The sequence below is a fragment of the Bos taurus genome, chromosome 10 (genome assembly GCF_002263795.3).
Source record: "Bos taurus isolate L1 Dominette 01449 registration number 42190680 breed Hereford chromosome 10, ARS-UCD2.0, whole genome shotgun sequence".
In the NCBI taxonomy this organism is placed as follows: domain Eukaryota; kingdom Metazoa; phylum Chordata; class Mammalia; order Artiodactyla; family Bovidae; genus Bos; species Bos taurus.
In genome coordinates this window covers 79368721-79386229 of record NC_037337.1, presented here as the reverse complement: position 1 = coordinate 79386229, position 17509 = coordinate 79368721, and the positions used below count along the sequence as shown (strand labels likewise).

At 46.3% G+C, this 17509-nt stretch overlaps 1 protein-coding gene across 9 annotated transcripts in view; it reads left to right on the top strand.

The window, feature by feature from the left end:
• The window catches only part of TMEM229B (transmembrane protein 229B), a 42270-nt gene that overhangs the window by 2027 nt on the left and 22734 nt on the right, over positions 1 to 17509 (top strand). The window contains exon 1 of one of the 9 annotated variants that reach the window (XM_024997685.2): positions 4844 to 4866. The exons of 6 other annotated variants lie outside the window; for them this stretch is intronic. The gene's annotated coding sequence lies outside the window, so the exon portion shown is untranslated. 9 annotated transcript variants of the gene reach the window in all.

Here is a 17509-nt window from a genome sequence, read left to right as displayed (position 1 = left end):
GAAACAGTCGATGCTGGGTCAACTTATTTATCTGGTCCTTGGAGGGAAATAACAAGCTGATTTAGTGTTAACTTTGGCCACTTAAAGGTACAGGAGGGAGGATGCAGTAAAGGATATCAGGAAAAATGAAGTCCCCTGAGCTATAGCTCTATATGGCCCTGGAACCTGTGGCTGAAGTCACATGCAGGTGCGAGACTGGAGAGCACCACCAACCCCACTTTTAGGGCCCTCTCCCCTCTTAGCTATGGCTCAGTTCTCCTTTGGGTTTATCCCAAGCTTTTCCGAACTGAGGATAATGATATAGAGGTTTGACCTCCCCACTTACAGTGGGGAGAGAGGGGCTTTTCCATGGACTGTTTCTCAAATGTACTGAACGTAAGATGGGGAAATGATACTACCTCCGACTCCCCCTTTTAAAGTGATGAAGCATGAATTTTTACATTTATAAAATGACTTAAGTGCCTTGAAGTCTTGAATGAAAGATGTTTAATGAGCTAGGGATACTTATACTGTGTTTATTTCACTTGTATCAGATTCACATATTGTTTCTAAAGGGAAAGGTGTCCTTTTGCAGGAAAGGGCTACATTACAGCATCTGTGATAGGGAAAGCTCAGTGTTGGTTTCAAAAGTGTAGTTTTTTTCATCAGAAAGGTACTTGCGGGCAGCAAGTGCTATTCTGTCTGCCTCTGCTCTCCGGAAGCCTTTTGAGCTCCTTCCTAGTAGGATTTTTTTCTGGTAGATGTTGTCCAGCCTGGATGTCAGTGACAATCCCCCTCCATGCTCTCAGAAGGGTCTCTGATGATGTTTGGGAACACTGATGTTACAAATTGAGACCTGGATAAGGGCAGTAAAGTGAAGCTGCTTGGCCTTAGCAGTAGCCGTATCAGATCTGGCTGTCCTTGAGGGAAGGGAAATCTAACCCTGGCCCTGTCTGACTGTTTACAAATTTTTGTCTCTCTACTTTCCTTCGCCCTCCTCCCCCATTCCCAGTTTACAGGCAAGGTGGTTTCGGTTTTTTTGTTTTTCTGTTTTATAATTATTCAAGGAACTTTCCTTTTAAGGTGTGGATAACTTCTGACTTGGCAAACTCTCAACTCCCTTTGTGGCAACACCTGGGAATGTCAGAGGGACTCTGATGCTCCGAGCAGGAAGGAACTCAGCCTGACTGGCCAGGGCTTCTGTTTCTTCCACCACCACCTCTCAGAAATCATAGAGGCTTTCTATTTGAAAAGTAAAGTTCAAGCTGATTTCTGGGGAAGGGCTAGGAGGTGGCACTCTTGACTGTGGCTCCTGTGGAGGGAAACTGAGTCACACTGTGAGTTAGCATGCTGGCCATGGTATGTGTGAATGCCTGTGTTGGGGAAGTTTTTCTTGCCTGGGATTTAAGAGTGTTTAGAATCTAGTACCGGAGATCCACTGGTTATACTTTTTTGTTATGAGATAGACATGCACTGATAAAATTTAGGTACCCACATGTTTGATTTCAGATATACATTTGTCTTAGACTTTGTGCTGTGGGATGTGCCATGCTGCTGTGCTTCAAGAGAATGGAAGGGGTTTTCACCCTTGCAACTGACATCCATAGACAGAACTGAGGCTGGATAGGGAATCTATGCCATTCGCAGACAAAAGGGAGAGCCTGCTCCCTTCCCTTTGCTCACACCATCCTGCAGCTGTGGATTCCCACCCCCAGACCCTAAGGCTATCTCCAATGTTCATTTTAACATCCATCAGTTCCTTTAGGTATTTGGTGAGGTCAAAGCCACAGAATGAGTGATATTGGCTCCCTGTTTCCTCAGAGGATGGTTCTGAAAGGTTACTTTCCACCCTCTACTGATGTTGGTGTTTCTGCCTTTTGGGTCGGTCACAATCAAGTCTGGCAGCTTGAAGAGTAACCAAAGTCATTGCCAGTTCCTGTTTCTGAACATTCAGGTCCCCATTGTCTTTTACTCTGCTTAATCCCTAGTGGGGAGTTTGATATCCTTTCAGGGCTCTTGGCTCTCCATGTGGCTGCTATTGTAGACGGGACAGCATCCTTGGAATTAGGGCAGACGGTCTACGTGGCAGGACTTGGATCCTCAGATTGCTCCTTTCTGCTGCTCCACCCTCTAGATGTATGGCAGTTTAAAAAAATCAGACATGGCATTGTCAAATCCTAACTTACCATTGGGAGATCTACTAGATCAGGGAGCATAATTGCAGAGGCCTCTTTCTGCCACTGCTTTGCACTTCAGAAGCCCTGCATTCAGGATGCACCGGGACTGCTTTTGCAGTGGGACTTGAATAATGAAGGCCTTCTAGCTGGTTCATTCATTCATTGTTTCCTTTCAGTTTTTAAGAGGCACTCCTGTCTCGTGAGTTTCTGGAATGATCTGCCTCCATCAGAAAGGTCACTTGCCCTGGGTTATCTTATCCTAAGGCCTTGACACTAGCCCCGAGGAGCGAGGGATGCCAGCCAAGAAGGAGAGTGAGGGGCCACAAAGAGAGGATTCTTTTCTGGAGTTCTGAGAGGGTGATTCATACTTTAAGATGAAGTGTGCTTCCTGGGGCTCCCCGGTCTTGTCGTTTGCACAGTCAGTGGAGAGACAGGTCCTGGTACAACAAGAAGCCCACCTTGAAGAAAATAACCGCAATTCCTTGAATCAATGGTGGGGACCTATTTTTAGCCCACTTCCAGCCCCCATCTTGTTTTTCATAGCCGTCCTTGGTCAGACCCATTTAGTTTTGAGTCCTGAGGACTTCTCCCTTTCTCTTTCTCAATTGAAAAAGTCTTTCTAAAAGCCAGGATTGGGGCAGCCAGGGCATTGGTCTTCCTTTCATCTACCTTCTGAAAACAAATATGGATGAGAAATATTATCACCACTGGGCAACGCAACAGTGGCTCCGGACTTTTGTATTGCGATTGTGTTTTTGGCTGTCACAAACAAGGAGATGGCCTTCCTGTGCTAATCTGTAGATGCCTTAGAGCTTTCATATAGTCTGCCAAGTTTCTAGTACATGGTGAGTACCTATTTAATCATCAGCTGTAGTACCTGGATATAATCAGATACCCAGATTTCGAGGTCGTTGGGCGATAATGCTGTTTGTGTAGGAGCTGACGACTGGCAAAGGCTTCTGGGATTAGGAAATCTGGGATCCCTCCCTGACTCACTGTGTGACTTTGGACAGCCCACTTCAGCCCTCTGAGATTTCATTCCACCCGTGGAGCTCCAGCTGGCTTCTGTGAACCTAGCGATAATAACGACGACAGCCACTGTTTATTGAATACTCAGTCGGTGCCAGGCATTGGGCTGAGCACTTGATAAAGGATAAAATCTCTGCACATGCCACACAGTTAGCAAGAGTCCGAACTGCGATTTGGGCTGAGATCTGTCTGATTCCACTGTGTTCTGTAGCCTTGGATCGCATGGTGGAACAGACGTCGGGGAGAGAGTCAAGTGCAGGGAGTGCAGTTAAAGTGTAAGTAGGAAAGCTGGGGTGGGTTAAACACAGCTAGCTAAAAGGAGATGGAAATTGAGATTCTCCTTTGAAAAACAATATCCTGACAAGTGTTCGAATGTTCGGGAAGAGAGAGGTCAGTACCCTGCACTGGGGAAGCAGACCAGATGGCCTGGGAGTTACTATAAGAGGACAGACTTTCTGCTTAGCGTGAGAATGTATCTCATAAACCCCATTTCATTTACAAGCCAAATTTTTCTCTTGCTTAACCGGCTATTTGGGCAGCATTTTCCTTCTATCACCCTACCTCTTCTAGTCATCGTAGTATCTTTGCAGATTCTTTTTTAATCCTAACTTTTTGGTGGTGCTGGGTCTTTGTTGCTGTGTGTTGGCTTTCTCCGGTTGCAGTGAGTGGGGTCTACTCTTCGTTGCCGTGCACGGCTTCTCATTGCAGTGGCTCCTCTTGTGGAGCACAGGCTCGAGGCACGTGGGGTGAGTAGTTGTGGTGCACAAACTCAGTTGCCCGCGGCCTGCGGAATCTTAGTTCCCGGACCAGGGATTGAACCCGTGTCCCCTGCATTGGCAGGTGGATTCCCATCCACTGTAGCCCCAGGGAAGTCCTTTGCAGATTCTGGACTCCAGGCCTCATCTTCCAACCTAGTTTCTGGGCCTTCCCCTGCCCATCATTATAGTCCAGCTGTGGAGACCCTGATTATGACTCTGGATCTCAGGTATACTCTCTAGGGTACAGCAAGCATTGGATCCTCCTGTCCTTCTGAGAAAGTGTTTGTGGCCGCTGATTACTCCATTCAAAGATGACCAGCTAGTTCACTGAGATGGTTCTCATCTTTTTTTTTTTTTTCTTGTTTGTTCCAGGAAAGTTAACTCTGGGGCTTTTCTACCATTGTTGAGATGTTTGTGGAAGAGGAATGGAGGTTGGGTGGTGGCCTGCAGCAGGGGGGCTGACCCCCTTTTGAGAGTTGACATGACAGTGTATAATGGAGCCTTGTGCTGAGGTCATGGGACTTCAGTTCTTGTCTCAACTCAATGACTCCTTATCTGTAAAATAGGAGTGTCGGGAGAGATATTCTCTAACATCTCCCCCCGGCAATAATGCTTGGGTCATCTAGTAGATTTCTGGGGCTTCCCTAGTAGCTCAGCAGTAAAGAATCTGCCTGCCAACGCAAGAGACGTGGGTTCGATCCCTGGGTCGGGAAGATCGCCTGGAGAAGGGAATGTATTCTTGCCTGGGAAATCCCATGGACAGAGGAACCTGGCAGGCTACAGTCCATGGGGTCTCAAAGAGTCAGATCCGACTGGGGAACTAAATGCACACAGACATGTTACAATCTGGATAATTTGGTTCTTTCTCAGGCCATAACTAAGCTGGTCTGGAGCAGGAGGAAGTCACAGCTGAGAGAATAGAGGTAAGGTTGAAGGAGAAAGAAGCCACATTGCAAGTTAGGGGGCTAAGTCTTGTGAAGGAGGCCTGGGTTGGGTCACTTCTCCTTGTTAAAATGGGGAGCCAAGAGGTGGCTTCTGTTCACCCTTATTGTTATCATCGCCTGATGATGAAGTACACCCCTATCTTGTCTTAAAACTTAATCTTCACCCCCCATCCTCCTACTGTCCCCAAGTGAAGGCAGCAGAGAGGTCGTGCACTGGTGTATGTCTTACAGTCAGTGCTTGGATTTGGCAGATACAGGTTCTGGTTCAGCCCAGTATCCTCCCAAAGCTCCAGGACCTAGGGACTGGCCGATGCTTTCCCAGTGACTCAGAGTCAATGAGAATGTATCCCCCGCTGCAGCCCTTGCTGTTGTTGTTGTTCAGTCGCTCAGTCGTGTCCAACTCTTTGCAACCCCATGGACTGCAGCATGCCAGTCTTCGCTGTCCTTCACCATCTCCTGGAATTTGCTCAAACTCATGTCCATTGAGTCGGTGATGCCATCCAACCATTGCATCTTTTGTTGCCCCCTTCTTCCCCTGCCCTCAATCTTTCCCTGCATCAGGGCCTTTTCCAATGCTGCAGCCCTAGCTCCTCCTAAAAGAACAAGATCATATGGTAAGCTCAGCCTAGGGATCCAGAGAGTCACAGCTTTTCTGTTGAAGGAATCAGGCTGCCTCGATTTCCTTTTGAACAAGCCACTCATCCAAGGATTCTGCTCTCCATTGGTACATCTTTTAATTTCATCATATTCAAGGTTGGGGAGCAAATGAGTTGCCATTGAATCTACCAAACCAATCTTTTCTGTCCCTGCCTACCTTGCTTTCTTCCTGAGTTCCTTATTGCCTTATTGCAGTGATTTTGAATGGTGGTTACCATACCACTGGGGATATTGAGAAATTATTTAAGTTGGTCCAGGGACAAACATTTTGTTTTAATAGCTATGTTTCTAATGAGTGTAAAGAAACATGACTCATTGGGATTCACTCATAATACGACTTGATTTTGTCTCCCGCTGTCCCTTTATGTTGATTCAGTGGGATTGGTTGTTTCCCTGCCCCAGGAGGAAAACTCCGTCAGGCCTCATAACGAATGATCCGGGTCAATCTTAGGCAGTAGAAGGTCCTGTGGTCATTTTAAGTCACAAACTGTCTCAATTCAGTACTGAATACATCCAGTCCTTTCCCCCTGGGCTGAGAGGGACAGGAAAGGGCTTGCTTGGCCAGCACTGTTGTCGGCCAGCTCCCAGCTTCCTGGGCTTGGCAGGTACCTAATGCTGAGTCTCTTCTTGTGGCCACGGTCATGGGTTTCTCAGAGACTCTTCCTCCATAAGTGGGGACTGTTTACTTCCAATTGTCTTGAAAAGAGCAAATTATCCTCTATTCTAGATCACTGTTCTTTCCTCAGCCCCTGAAAATTCAGCAATTCACCTCTAGCCTCTTTTGGCTAAGGTCTTTCCATCTGTCCAAATGGTCCTCTTGGATAAGACCTGCTCTGATCTGGAGCCAGCCTCTCTTGCATGTGGCCCACATTAGCCTGGAAGCAATCACACTGTCCTCTCCTGCAGCGAACCTGAGGACACGGGCCCACCCCCACGCCCCCAGCTCAGCTGGCCCCTCAGCTCCACCCACAGCAGATGGGCAGCTCATGTCTCACACCTTGTGTGTCTCAGGTACAGTCAGATGCCAGTCCACCTCGCCCTCTCAGTTGCAGGCTCAGATATCAGATTTCCTGAATGGTTCTGCTGGAGGCCCTCGCACCAGCTGGGGAGCATCAGACCTGCTGTATTCAGTGCTTTAGTTAAGATTTGCAAGACTTTTGACTGAACCTCTCGTTTTGTGTGTCATCAGAATTATAACGTCAAAAGAAACCCAGGATTTCGTGAATATTATTGCTTAGGATAAGGCTACAATACATACGTAACTACAAATTTAACTTAAATCAAGACGTTAGCAACAGCTAACATTTATTGAATACTTATAATGAATGCCAGGTGCTGTTTTGGGAGTGGACATGTGTTTGAGCAAGTTCTGGAACATGGTGAAGGACAGAGAAGCCTGGCATGCTGCAGTCCATGGGGTCACAAAGAGTCAGACACGACTGAGCAACTGAATAACCAAAAACACTCTTTCATGTAACTCTTACAAGGGAGGTACTTGTATTATTTTTTAATTTACAAATGAGTAAGCAGAGGCAAAGAGAGCTTCTCTAAGGTCACAGTTGGCATCAGAGCCCAGATTCAGATGGAAAGACTGTGACCCCAGAGTGGGCTCTTTTGTTTCCCTGGCTGTGCTGTGTCTCTGTTGCTGTCCGTGGGCTTTCTCTAGTTGCAGAGAGCAGGGGCTGCCCTCTAGTTGTGTGCACAGGCTTCTCATTGCAGTGGCTTCTCTTGTTGCAGAGCACAGGCTCTAGGGCACACAGGCTTCAGTAGTCGTGGCTCCCAGGCCAGGCTCAGTAGTCGTGGCACACAGGCTTAGTTGCCCCAAGGCGTCTGAGATCTTACTGGATCAGGGACCGAACCCGTATCCCCTGCATTGGCAGGCGGATTCTTAACCACTGGACCACCGGGGAAGTCCCAGAGTGGTCTCTTTTAAAACGCTCTATCTGCCTCTTTGGAGAAGACTCTTGAGAGTCCCTTGGACTGCAAGGAGATCCAACCAGTCCATTCTAAAGGAGATCAGCCCTGGGATTCCTTGGAAGGAATGATGCTAAAGCTGAAACTCCAGTACTTTGGCCACCTCATGCGAAGAGTTGACTTATTGGAAAAGACTCTGATGCTGGGAGGGATTGGGGGCAGGAGGAGAAGGGGACGACAGAGGATGAGATGGCTGGATGGCATCACTGACTCGACGGACGTGAGTCTGAGTGAACTCCGGGAGTTGGTGATGGACAGAGAGGCCTGGCGTGCTGCGATTCATGGGGTCACAAAGAGTCGGACACGACTGAGCGACTGATCTGATCTGATCTGATCTGCCTCTTCCTACAAGGGTAGTAGAAAGCCATAGTCATGAAGGCAGAACTCAAATGATTGAGTTAGGACCTGCCTTAGGACCTAATTGCAGAGTCCTCACCCTGGCATTTGAGCTCTCCACTCATCGCCTCCACCTGTTTTCCCAGCAACTCCGTCTATGCCTTTCACCAAAGCCTAATCCACATGCCCGCTCACCTGCCACATGGCACCCGCCCCATACCTCATTATTTCCCTGCCAGGAGGCCCCTCACCTCTTCGCTCCCTCCCTACATTACAGTCCTTTTAAGGGAACCCATCTTTGCTGCAAAGGTGTATTTGACCAAAGCCACTTCTGCTAGGATCTTTGACAACTCTTGCCATTTCCTCACTAAAATGGCAGTTATTATGTGCCTTTATGCAGAGCGTAGGGAAGGGCAGTTAGCACACCCCAGTCTGAACTGTCCCTGACACTCACTTCCTGTTGCTAATACGTGAAAGGCCTTCACCCACTCTGAACTTTGGTTTCATCATTCCTAAAGTATGGGTGCGGATTTGCTCCTTTTGATTTCCAAAATACAGTGGTTTATAGTTGCCTTTCAGCCTCATCTAACTGTTCAGCTCTCAAGGGCTGGACCTGTGTCTTGGATTTCTCAGTATAGCCCAGGACTCTGCCCAAGCTTTTACATGCAGATGGTATTTAAGTGTTGGTTGGTTGGTAGGTAGGGAAGGCTGTAAGTCTGCTTTGGGATTGACTAACTTCTAGAAATCACCTTCCTCGGGGTGGTCACTGATGAGGACCTTTGGAGTTCTCTTTTTTGTACAAGTTGGTAACAGAAGTTTTGGGTCCAATCTGCCATGTTTTTTCTTTAAGAGACCTAATGTAATGCTATTCAGGCCCACACTCCTTTATCGGCAGTTTCAAAATCCAAAACATTCTAAAACCAAAAAGATTTTTTAAACTCATGTGATGGCAAAGCCTGACCTGGACGAACATGAGGCCAGTGGCAGTCTCTTTTATCCGCAGAGCTAGCATATTCATAGATTTGGCTGTAGAGATGTTCGTGTGTTTGGGATGCTGCCCCCAGACCCAGCTGTGGGGGGTTATGTAATCTACTGGATGCGCTGTACATTACCTTAAAAAAAAAATCTAAACAATTCTGAATGTCAGGGGTTTGGGAGCAGAGATTGTGGTTCTGGGCAGTATTTCTCCAGAGGTGCTATTGGCAGTAACAGGTGGAGAGGTCCTTTGGATGCAGGACAATGCCAGCGTCACAGACCCTCACACGACCTTGCTTTCTTGACATTGTCCTAATCTCGGTCCTGGTTCCAGTATAATAGCCCACGCCTTGGGTTACCAATTTGGTTTTTTAAAATATTGTATTACATACAATACCCTTTATCTTGATTGCTAAGATTCTTTTTGGCACCTCCTTCAGTTCTGCACCTTAGGTACATCATCAGTCTTGCCTCAACCCAGGAAACCAAGAAGGCTTCCTGGTTCATCTCAATGAACTGGTGTGTCCTCCAGGTGGGAGTGCCTGCTGGGTGCTTGCATTTCACTCTAATCCTGGGGGTGGGTGTGGGAGTGGGGGAGAGGCTGTTGGCCCTTGACCAAGTCAGCTCTGCAGAGAGACTTATAAACTGGTTCCTGGATGCAAGTCCTACACCTGGATGTTTCTTCAGAGCCCAGGTCAGCCAAGTTCCTCTACCACCTTCTGAGAAGGGAGAATCACTCTTCTTGTTAATCCCTATAGCTGCTTCAACCTGACATTTTAAAATTAAAATATATATATTACACAAATGCTCCTGGAAGAACAGCAGAACAGTAGGAAAATGTACGGTGATGGAATCTAAAGTGTTTTATTGTGTTTTCTTCATTTTTGGATGAGGGAATCGAGAGGAGAGATAATAGAGTTGTGAGGGTTTGTGGAAAGTTCAGAAAGCCCTGTTTCCAGGCCCTCCATTAGTATCCAAGCCAGCAGGCTGTGACTTTCCTTTTTTCCCATCCCCAGGTGACCTCAGATGGGGAGGATACATGAATCAGTTAGCTATCTCTTGATTGAAGGACACTTGTAAAGAATTTTATTTATTTTTAATTGAAGGATGATTGCTTTACAATATTGTGTTGGTTTCTGCCATACATCAACATGAATCAGCCATAGGTATACACAGAAAGACACTTTTTTTGAACGCTTCGTACCTATTTGGAAGTGATGGGCATGCCTATGGGAGTTGAGGTCACCTTTCCCCTACCATTAAGTAACCAGCCCCTCTTATATTCTGAGCTGTAAGTATTTCTGGCCTGTTTTTCTAACCCATTGGAGGTGCTCCGAGATCATTTCTCTATCCCTATTTCTGTTCACGATTCCTCGTGATATAGCATTTCCATAAATATCCTTAAGCATCCTCTTACCTACTGTTTACTCATCTTCTCATCCATTAGGAAGATATTCACCAGACCAAGCCTGGCACCTCGTTCTTTGACTTCATCTAAACACACCTCTGCCTCCAGACATTCAACTGTTTGTCATTTCCCTGGGCCCTGCAGATGACATGCGATCTTCTACCTATTATTACGTGCTGGAAAATGCTGCAGTATAGTATAATTTAAATTATTTGTGGAGATGAAATTTCCCAAAGGCCCCCAATTGTATAGTTGTCTTCAGGGCCCCAAGGTTTGATCACACCGTGTACCCATCATTCAGGAACTTCATGTCAGTATCTGTAAGAGACCATTGAACTTCCTGTCTGGGGTTGATCACATGAAGCCACCCTGATTCTACTCACCTCCAGTTCCCTCAGCACTGCAATTTCCCTTGCACTGCACAATCTAGGATGGTGTCCCTTTTTATTAGAACAATTATTTGTAATGCCTCCCGATTATCCCAATTAAAATTTATAGATAATATGACATACCTGTATACATAAATTTAAAAATCAATATGCCTAAACTGAAAGAAAACTAAAGGGAAAATTAATTATAATACAATACTACATATTCCAATATGGATTGCTTGGGCACAACGACACAGAAACCAGAAGGAAGGAGCCAGGTGCTTGAACCTGTGCATAGAATCACTGAGAATGTTACATTCTCAGCCACAAATACCCACAAGATACAAGTGTGTCGTGTGGGTGACTCAGATACCAGGAGAGGCGCCCCTGAAGTTGATGTGGTTTTTCCAGTCGGTGAACCTCTCTTAGTAAAGTTCCAAACATAAAGTACAGTATCCCCTTGGTTTGCACTCCAGTGGTATTCCTGGTCAATTCAGTATATGTTAAAACTGTGCAAAAATCTCCTGTGTTTATTTCAGAAAGGAGTTTGGTTCTAGATGCTGATAACTATGAATGGGCATTTCCCCTCTGTGAATGCCCAGTGACATGTTCTAAGTTATGTGGGAGGGTTCTTTCGTGGGTTGTTGTGGGAACTGCAGGGCGTCCGGCATTCCAGGTCCCCACTAATAAGTACCTGCAGCGCTCCCCACAGGGCCCCCACATCCCCCGCATTTCCAGGGGCGGCCCCACTGGGAACTACTGGTCTGGAAGAACGAGCAGGAGGACCAGGAACTGGGAGATCTGCTTTCGGGTCGAGGCATCTTAGTACTTGTATGACCTTAACTCTGGCTGCCTGGGTCTCCTCTCTGTAAAGGGGTTATTAATATAATGACACACTTGTCCGTGGTCTTTGGGACTGTGGCTCACGGTGCTCCCTCCGTGACCTCAGGTCAGCCCAGAGCATCCATATGTATCCCACGGTGTATGTCCCAGACACAGCTCTCCCTCACTGTGGTTTTCTTATGTCTCTCTTAGGGCTTCCCTGGTGGCTCAGATGATGAAGAATCTGCCCGCAATGCAGGAAAGCCAAGTTTAATACCTGGGTAGGGAAGATCCTCTGGAGAACGGAATGGCAACCCACCCAGTATTCTTGCTTGGAGAATTCCATGGACAAAGGAGCCTGATGGGCTACAGTCCATGGAGTTGCAAAGAGTCAGACATGACTGAGTGACTCACACACACACACACACACACACCTCTCTTATGTGGGAAGAAGGAAGGAGGAAGGGAGAAAGGACACCTCCCCCTGCCCCCAGCAGCTTTTCTCTCCCCTTCCCTTCATAAGCAAAATCCCTTCTACTCTCCAGCAGCTTTTCTCTCCCCTTCCCTTCATAAGCAAAATTCTCGAGAGTTGCCTGTCCACACCGTCCCAGTCACAAAGGTCCCCAGGAGCCTCTTTGCTGCCGACTCCCCTCAGTCCCCGTTTGGCCTGCCTCTGCGGTTGGCCATGGCCCCTCACACTCTCCTGCCCCCACTTCCCTGGGAGGACCCCTTCCTGGGCATCCTGCTCCCTCCCTGGCCCCTCCACAGGCTTCATCTGTCTGCCCTCTGTGGGCCCAGGAGGTCACCTATTGCACCTCCTCCCCAGCAGGCCCCTCCTCTCTACCACTGCAGCCAGTGGGGGCTGAGACCTGCCTCCAGCCTAGAATCCTGTGGGCCTCAAAATTAGAGCATCGAAACACAGTTCACTGTGGATCACCTCTGATGCACACCTTTGCCTGCATCCTCTTCTCTCAGTGAATGACCCTACCATTGCCCAAGTCAGAACTATGGGTGCCATTCTCCTCTCTCTCTCACACCTCCTTCCTTCCCGCCCCCTGCCCCACCTGCAGTAAATCTCTCACTGAGTCCTTCCAGTCCTGCCTTCTTAATAGTTCTGGAGTCTTTGCTAATGTGAGTTGGCTGCCTAACCCTTGTTGACATTTAGGATTGCAACCTGTACTTACTGTTTGGCTGGATTAAGGTCTCTAGAGGCTCTTGGCACGGAAGGGCTTAGGGTTTCCTAAGTACTTAAAAATAAATTAACCTCATTCTAAATTATAATATAAAATAATGTTTTCAGAAACAACAAAACTTATTTGTATACCAAAGTCACTGCAGCTTCTTTTTTATTCTCTCTCATAGCTTCCTTTTTAATCTCTCTCATTTGCCCTCCTTTAAAATAATTTCTTCTGGTGCCCCTATGTGGCTGGTGGCCCTAAGTGTGTGTCTCATGGGCCATTTGGACACTCCAGGATCACTTAGAATGTCAGCCACCTGTGGCCTGAGGTGTCTTTGCCTGTGGTCTTTGCCTCTTGGGTGTTTCTGTGTACTCGGTGGCATGACATAGATACTGAGTAATTGTTTAAGGAACATGTGAATGAGTGCATGAATAATGAGATGAACTTGAAGTAGGTTCATTTAAGTAAAAGGCCCTGTCGAAGTTATTATCATTACTAGGCTTCTCGTATTTGGTGCTACAGTAGAATTTCCAAGATTGTATATTTACAATGTTCTAAAGACAATCAGCGCCACTGTTGTGCTTCAGCTTTCTTACTTCAACCCACTTAGCACTGAGTAGTCTGTACATAAAAGATGCATATGAGGATTTCTGAATTAATAAATAAATGAAGTTGCACAATATGCTGGTTTGCTTGATTCCCTTTCCTGCAGTGAGGCTGCTTAAAGAGACTCCATCACCTGCCCCTTATTTAAAGAGGTGTGTTATTTAAAGTGGCCATACCCTGGGACTTCCCTGGTGGTCCAGTGGTTAAAAGACCATGCTTCCACGGCAGGGGGCACAGGTTCGATCCCTGGTAGGGGAACTGCCATGCGGTGTGGCCAAAAAAGAGAAGAAAAAAACAAATAAAGTGGCCACACTCAGCTGTGACAGACATGGTACTTGGGGGGGAGAGGCTGTGCCTGCGTGAGATCTCAAAAGGGATGAACATGGTCTAAAGACCAAAAGTCAGGCAGTATGAATAGGCCTAACCACAAATCTGGGCAGCATCAGATCACATCAGTCCCTCAGTCGTGTCCAACTCTTTGCGACCCCATGAATCTCAGCACACCAGGCCTCCCTGTCCATCACCAACTCCCGGAGTTCACTCAGACTCACGTCCATTGAGTCAGTGATGCCATCCAGCCATCTCATCCTCTGTCGTCCCCTGCTCCTCTTGCCCCCAATCCCTCCCAGCATCAGAGTCTTTTCCAATGAGTCAACTCTTCGCATGAGGTGGCCAAAGTACTGGAGTTTCAGCTTCAGCATCATTCCTTCCAAAGAAATCCCAGGGCTGATCTCCTTTAGAATGGACTGGTTGGATCTCCTTGCAGTCCAAGGGACTCTCAAGAGTCTTCTCCAACACCACAGTTCAAAAGCATCAATTCTTCGGCGCTCAGCCTTCTTCACAGTCCAACTCTCACATCCATACATGACCACAGGAAAAACCATAGTCTTGACTAGACGGACCTTTGTTGGCAAAGTAATGTCTCTGCTTTTGAATATGCTATCTAGGTTGGTCATAACTTTCCTTCCAAGGAGTAACCATCTTTTAATTTCATGGCTGCATCTTTAATTTCATCTGCAGTGATTTTGGAGCCCAGAAAAACAAAGTCTGACACTGTTTCCCCATCTATTTCCCATGAAGTGACGGGACCGGATGCCATGATCTTTGTTTTCTGAATGTTGAGCTTTAAGCCAACTTTTTCACTCTCCACTTTCACCTTCATCAAGAGGCTTTTTAGTTCCTCTTCACTTTCTGCCATAAGGGTGGTGTCATCTGCATATCTGAGGTTATTGATATTTCTCCCGGCAATCTTGATTCCAGCTTGTGCTTCTTCCAGCCCAGCATTTCTCATGATGTACTCTGCATGTAAGTTAAATAAACAGGGTGACAATATACAGCCTTGACGAACTCCTTTTCCTATTTGGAACCAGTCTGTTGTTCCATGTCCAGTTCTAACTGTTGCTTCCTGACCTGCATACAAATTTCTCAAGAGGCAGATCAGGTGGTCTGGTATTCCCATCTCCTGAAGAATTTTCCACAGTTTATTGTGATCCACACAGTCAAAGGCTTTGGCATAGTCAATAAAGCAGAAATAGATGTTTTTCTGGAACTCTCTTGCTTTTTCCATGATCCAGCGGATGTTGGCAATTTGATCTCTGCTTCCTCTGCCTTTTCTAAAACCAGCTTGAACATCAGGAAGTTCACGGTTCACATATTGCTGACGCCTGGCTTGGAGAATTTTAAGTATTACTTTACTAGCGTGTGAGATGAGTGCAATTGTGTGGTAGTTTGAGCATTCTTTGGCATTGCCTTTCTTTGGGATCAGAATGAAAACTGGCCTTTTCCAGTCCTGTGGCCACTGCTGAGTTTTCCAAATTTGCTGGCATATTGAGTGCAGCACTTTCACAGCATCATCTTTCAGGATTTGGAATAGCTCAACTGGAATTCTATCACCTCCACTGGCTTTGTTCGTAGTGATGCTTTCTAAGGCCCACTTGACTTCACATTCCAGGATGTCTGGCTCTAGGTCAGTGATCACACCATCGTGATTATCTGGGTCATGAAGATCTTTTTTGTACAGTTCTTCTGTGTATTCTTTCCATCTCTTCTTAATATCTTCTGCTTCTTTTAGGTCCATACCATTTCTGTCTTTTATCGAGCTCATCTTTGCATGAAATGTTCCTTTGGTATCTCTGATTTTCTTGAAGAGATCTCTAGTCTTTCCCATTTTGTTGTTTTCCTCTATTTCTTTGCATTGATCGCTGAAGAAGGCTTTCTTATCTCTTCTTGCTATTCTTTGGAACTCTGCATTCAGATGCTTATATTTTTCCTTTTTTCTTTCGCTTTTCGCTTCTCTTCTTTTCACAGCTATTTGAAATACCAGGTAATACTTCGGAGGCTGTGGTTTCACAAACATACACTGGCTCATTAGTATGGGCTTGTGGATAAAACAAGTGTGAAAACATCTCCAGCAAATATTAACTACGTCCAAGAATAGATCTAAATAATCCTGTCCTCTCGTCCTGATAGGGTGGTCTCCTGGAAGATTGCTAATATTGGGGAGAGAGAGGAGTAAACGGGTAGAGAAGTAAGAGAAGGGGAAGGCCCTACTGGAGAGGAAATGTGTCTATGAGGGACCTATTGACAGGGCTAGAATTTGGGGCCCAGGTAGACAGGTGATGACCAGTGTCCTCCCTGCATTCACCCTCTATGTCTGCTCTACTCCATCCCACCCCCTAATGGCAGGGGTTCCTGTGTCATTGTCATTATTTTTCTCCTAACTTTTTACTTGGAAGTAATTTCAGACTTACTTCAGAAGTAACTTCAGAAAAGTTGCCAGAATAGTACAGAACACACATGCATGCATGCTAAGTCACTTCAGTTGTGTCTGACTCTTTGCTGTAGACCCCAGGCTCCTCTGTCCATGGGATTCTCCAGGCAAGAATACCAGAGTGGGTTGTCATGCACTCCTCCAGGGGGTCTTCCCCACCCAGGGATTGGGCTCTTTACCACTAGTACCACCTGGGAAGCCCACAGAATACATATATACTCTTTATCCAGATTCAATATTTTTTAACATTTTGCTTTATCATTTATGTTCTCTCTCCTTCTTTCTCTTTTTTCTGAACCTTTTTAGAGTCAGTTGCCTACATGGTGGCCCTTTCTGTCTGGATAATTCATGTGTGGATTCCTAAGAATAAGGATACTGTTTCATAATATCTGCAGTATGTTGAACTTTAATATGACACTTTGTCTAATCTGCTGATTTTATTGCAGATTTGTTGATTAACTTAATAACATCCTTTGCAGCATTTTTCTCCAGTTCAGGATCCAACATGGCATTTGTTATGTCTCTTTAGTCTCTTTTCATCCAGAACAGTTCCTCAGTTTTTCTTTGTCTTTCATGACATTGACATGTTCAGAGAAGATAGCCTCCTTTTCACCTTAAAAAAAAAATGGAAGGCTCTTCCCTTTGGATTGGTCTGTTGTTGGTTTATGTTTAGAGGCCAAGTTGCGCCTTCCCGGCTAGGACGCACAGGAATGATATTGTGTCTTTTTCAGCGTTACATCCAGAGGCACCAGATGTCCTTCCGCCACTTTTGTGTGATGTTAAGTTTGATCACTTGGCCAAGGTGTCCCGTTTCTTCACTGTGTGTTTACTGATTTTTCCTCACTACTAATAAGCCATCTGTGGGGAGACAAGACCATATGAATGTCTTACTCCTCATCTACATTTTGCCCCAAGACTTAGCAATCATCCACACCGGGTTTACAGGTATTTCAGGATCCCACACAAGGGATGGGAGGTCGAGCTGTCTGGGGCCAGGTGACCTATTTATGAGGGCCTCACCCACAAGGGAGGGCCTGGTTGTGCCACCCAGCCCTGTTGAGTAACCACATCGCCATGATAATTTCCCTCTTCCTGCTCCCACCAGAAACAGAAGCTCATTCATCATTCACTCAACTGACACATAACAATGTTCTTACGAAAGCTTCACAGCTTTATTTGGGCACGGTAGGGTATAAAAAGAAAGGTCATTTCTTCGATGCCTTTAAGAAGCCTACCATTGAGTTGGGGAGACAAGACTTGGTCACTGAAAGATAAAGGACATGTAAGTCTTCAGTACTGTGACCCCACAGGACAACTCATCAAGAGTTATCCTGTGACCCTGGAGAATTAGAGGCTCTTAGGGGTTTGGGAGGAGAGGGATCAGAGTGGTTTAGGTAAGATTGATGGGGGGACTGTTCATTTACAAGGGTCATCTCTGAGTGGGCACTGAAGGACAGGCAAATCTGGGAAAACAGAAATAAGAGCATTCCAGGAGGGGAACCGTGTGCGCAAAGACCCAGAGATG